General features: G+C 48.3%; 1 pseudogene; it reads left to right on the top strand.

Moving 5' to 3' along the window:
• The first annotated feature begins 2,041 nt into the window (after positions 1-2,041).
• On the top strand, positions 2,042-3,361 carry LOC127923587 (E3 ubiquitin/ISG15 ligase TRIM25-like; annotated as a pseudogene).
• Positions 3,362-4,808: the final 1,447 nt, after the last annotated feature.

The following is a 4,808-nucleotide window of genomic DNA, read 5'->3' as shown; positions in this document are numbered from 1 at the left end:
GGAGTGTACAATTGCGCTATTACAGTCTCCGGAGTATACAGTGCTGCACGCTGACTTCACGGTCGCCGGTGTACAGTGCGCCGCTGACATCGATAGCCGGTGTACAGATGCTGCGCTGACATGGTGCTGGGTGTACAGTGCCGCGGCTGACCACGGTCTCCGGGTGTACCCAGTGCACGCTATTTTGATCTCTGGGTGTACCAATTTTTGGCCACGGTCGCTGGGTGTACAATTGCACGCTGACACGGTCTCCGGGTGTACAGTGCACGCTGACATGGTCTCCGGGTGTACAGTGCACGCTGACACGGTCGCCGGGTGTACAGTGCACGCTGACATGGTCGCTGGGTGTACAGTGCACGCTGACACGGTCGCTGGGTGGCCGCAGTGCACGCTGACACGGTCTCGGGTGTACAGTGCACGCTGACGCCACGGTCTCGGGTATACAGTGCACGCTGACACGGTCTCCGGGTGTACAGTGCACGCTGACACGGATCGCCGGGTGTACAGTGCACGCTGACACGGTGGCTGGGTGTACAGTGCACGCTGACACGATCGCTGGGTGTACAGTGCACGCTGACACGGTCTCCGAGGTGTACAGTGCACTTGACACGGTCGCTAGGTGTACAGTGCACGCTGACACGGTCTCCGGGTGTACAGTGCACGCTGACACGGTCGCCCCGGGTGTACAGTGCACGCTGACATGGTCGCCCCGGGTGTACAGTGCACGCTGACATGGTCGCCGGGTGTACAGTGCACGCTGACATGGTCGCCAGTGTTTCCTCCGACACATTGGTGCTTCCGGGTTCCAGAGGGCATTGTGTGTCAGCAGTGCAGCTTGGTTGGAGTTGCGTTTCGGGGGAGGACGCAAGGCTCTCGCCTTTGCCTCTCGAGTCCTTATGGATGGTTCAGTGATGGGACGAGGTTATTTCTCAATTGGAAACTGGGAAAAAGGGGTAAAAAAAATACAACTATTTCGGATTTTAAATAAAAATACAAAAATACATTTGGAGTGCGGTTCAGCAATGATGTCAATTCAAACAACAAAATACTCAGAAGTAATTCAAATATATATTTCAAATACATATAACATAAATACTGACCAGCTCTGTCTACCCCCAACACACTGTCATACTTCCTTATCAAAGAAACCACAACCCCTCTACATACAGAGAAGCCAGTCCAGTAGGGAAGCCACTCCCCTCTACATTACATTTACATTACATTTAAGTCATTTTAGCAGGACGCTCTTATCCAGAGCGACTTACAAATTGGTGCATTCACCTTATGACATCCAGTGGAACAGCCACTTTACAATAGTGCATCTAAATCTTTTAAGGGGGGTGAGAAGGATTACTTATCCTATCCTAGGTATTCCCTTAAAGAGGTGGGGTTTCCAGGTGTCTCCGGAAGGTGGTGATTGACTCCGCTTGTCCTGGGTGGCGTGAGGGAGTTTGTTCCACCATTGGGGGGCCAGAGCAGCGAACAGTTTTGACTGGGCTGAGCGGGAACTGTACTTCCTCAGTGGTAGGGAGGCGAGCAGGCCAGAGGTGGATGAATGCAGTGCCCTTGTTTGGGTGTAGGGCCTGATCAGAGCCTGGAGGTACTGAGGTGCCGTTCCCCCCCACAGCTCCGTAGGCAAGCACCATGGTCTTGTAGCGGATGCGAGCTTCAACTGGAAGCCAGTGGAGAGAGCGGAGGAGCGGGGTGACGTGAGAGAGCGTCATACAGGGAACACAGTCCAGAAGGAAGCCACTCCCCTCTACATACAGAGAAACCCAGTCCAGTAGGAAGCCACTCCCCCCTCTACATACAGAGAACACAGTCCAGTAGGAAGCCACTCCCCCTCTACATACAGAGAACCAGTCAGTAGGAAGCCACTCCCCCTCTACATACAGAGAACAGTCCAGTAGGAAGCCACTCCCCCTCCCATACAGAGAACCCAGTCAGTAGGAAGCCACTCCCCCTCCTCTGGTGTAGAGTTCCATGAAACAGAAAGTCATCTTCACACTGCCATTGCTTAAACTACGGGAGAGAGCAACAAATGGCAGAGAATCAGGAACTGTTCTGTTGCTCCATCTGTCTGGATCTACTGAAGGATCCGGTGACAACTGCCTGTGGGCACAGTTACTGTGGCTGGGCTGTATTAAAGAAAGCTGGGATCAGGATGATCTGAAAGGTGTCTACAGCTGTCCACAGTGCAGACAGACCTTTATCCCAAGGCCTGTTCTGAACAGGAGCACTGTGCTGACTGAAGTGGTGGAGAAACTGAAGAAGACAGGACTCCAGGCTGCTCCCCCTCCTGCTCTGTGCTATGCTGGACCTGGAGATGTGGTGTGTGATGTCTGCACTGGGACCAGAAAGCAGAAAGCCCCTCAACTGTCCTGTCTGGTGTGTCTGGCCTCTTACTGTGAGACTCACCTCCAACCTCACTATGAATCTCCTGCTTTCAAGAAGCACAAGCTGGCCAAAGCCACCGCACAACTACAGGAGAAGATCTGCTCTCATCATGACAAACTGCTGGAGGTTTACTGTCGTACCACGATCAGCAGTGTATCTGTCTGCTGTGTGTGATGGATGGACATAAAGGCCATGATACAGTGTCAGCTGCAGCAGAGAGGACTGAGAAACAGGTAAGACCAGAACAACTTGTTGGTGACTGTCTGATAAACAAAGAATTTAAGATACAGTAGGAACTAAGACTGTTTCAATATGAGATCATTATATTATATACAATATGAAATGGATCCACACATATGAACACAAATCTTGAGTATATATAGATATGTTGACCCAGATTCTCCAAATGTATCACCATTTTCTAAAGTCAAACACTATTATCATTCTGAATGGCCTTTTATTGAGTCCAAAGTTCAGTCTCAACCCCTTGATACATGTAGGCCTACCATAAAAACTATAATCATTCACATAGCAACATAATATCATGTTGTAAAGGGACTTCCTCAGGATTGTAGACCTTCCTCTATGGGTCCTATGTCACATTACTATACTATTGATCTACTGGACTAATAAAGCTTGATAGCTCATTGAAGAGTGATTCTCCACAGAGGCAGCTGGGGATGAGTCAGCAGAAGGTCCAGCAGAGATTCCAGGAGAGAGAGAAGGAGCTGAAGGAACTCCAACAGGCTGTGAAGTCTCTCAAGGTGAGTATTGTTGACCAGAGGAGACACACCATTTCACTTCTCTCCTCCAGTCAGAGAGAGAGAGAGAGGGGCCCCTATCCAATCCCACTGACTCCACTGTTGGGAACAGGCTGTCTGGACCCCTTTCAGAGAATAGACTGGTTCATGTAACCAACTGGGCTGCCTCATCACATAACCATGAGTAACCATGACTGACTCATGTCCCCTATACATTAAAAATGGAACTGTCTCTCTCAATTGAATTAAATTCATAGGGCTTTATTGGCATGGAAATATATGTTTACATTGCCAAAGCAAGTGAAAATAGACAATAAACAAAAGTGAAATAAACAATCAGAAATTAACAGTAAAGCATTACACTTGGAAGTGATTTGGGGGTGGGGGGAGGTCTATTAGAAGTTCGTAGGACTCTTTTTATTTTCTCAGAAGTACTGAGTTAGATAGGAGGATTTAGAGAGTGTAAACCATGATTGAACAAATATATAAAAATATTATAGAATTTAACGTCTCTTTTCTGGATTTTGATAATTAGTGGGTATCGGCCTAATTCTGCTCTGTTCTGCCTCTCTCTCTGTCTGTCTGTCTGTCTGTCTCTCTCTCTCTCTCTCTCGGCATGCTGGTGTTTTTGAGTTTGAGTGTTTGGTGTGGAAAGCTCTATCTAACTAACTTTCTTGATTCTATTCTTTTCTTTACATGTTATTTTCTATGGTGGAGGGTTAATGCAATATTTGTTTTAGCGGTATCCAAAGTTTCTTTTTTCAAAGTTAGGGTGGAAGAGGACAGAGTAACGTTCCTGGGGGTTGCAAAAGTATAGTGTGCGCAATGGCTTCTCAGCCTAGTGCGCAAGAGACGCTGTCGATTCAGCATGGTTTCAGGTGTGTTCCTGAGAACGGAGTTAAGGTGGAGGAGTTCTGCTCGCGGTCGGTGAACAGGTAGGAGCTGAGTTTATACATTCTGCTTCTAGAATGAACTGTTGTTGTGTTCATGAAAAGAGCTAATTTGGTCGGTAGGCTAATTGCTAGCGGAATATTTGTAAGGATGTGTTGGTGTCAATTTCACCTCTCTCTACCCCTTCAACAAGAGTTGTAGTGGCAAATTTGCCTCCGTTTATTACGGATGATCAAATTAGGAAAGAGCTTCAGTCGTTTTGGTAAGTTTGCTAGCGGTCCGTGTACTGTCAAAGCAGGTTTTTCAGGCAGATGCCGTTAAAGCACGTTGTTTCATTCAGGAGGCAAGTGTTTATGTTTCTGAACAATAATGAGCAAACAGCTAAATGTGCATTTTAAAGTGAGGCATGGGGAAGGGCTCTATGCAGGTTTTGCCAGCACAGATAGTCTACGGTGTTTTGAATGTGGGGATTTGGGGCACAAGAGCTTTGCGTGCCCACATAAAGGCCATAGACAAGGGGAGGGTACGAGCGCAAGGCTGGAAATCGAGGTGAAAATGCAGGTAGGAGATGCAGACAGCAGAGGCTGGGCCTAGTCAGTCTAGAGATGGTAGGTGTAGATGAGGCTGGGTCTAGTCAGTCTAGAGATGGTGGGTAGCTGAGGCTGGGCCTAGACATGCTATGGAGGGTAGTATAGCTGAGGAGCTGGCCTAGTCATGCTATGGAGGGTGTTGTAGCTGAGGCTGGCCCTAGTCATGCTA

Source organism: Oncorhynchus keta, unplaced genomic scaffold, assembly GCF_023373465.1.
Source record: "Oncorhynchus keta strain PuntledgeMale-10-30-2019 unplaced genomic scaffold, Oket_V2 Un_contig_30124_pilon_pilon, whole genome shotgun sequence".
NCBI lineage: Eukaryota > Metazoa > Chordata > Actinopteri > Salmoniformes > Salmonidae > Oncorhynchus > Oncorhynchus keta.
Note: the sequence above shows the minus strand (reverse complement) of the source record. Positions and strands in the feature narration are given on the sequence as shown.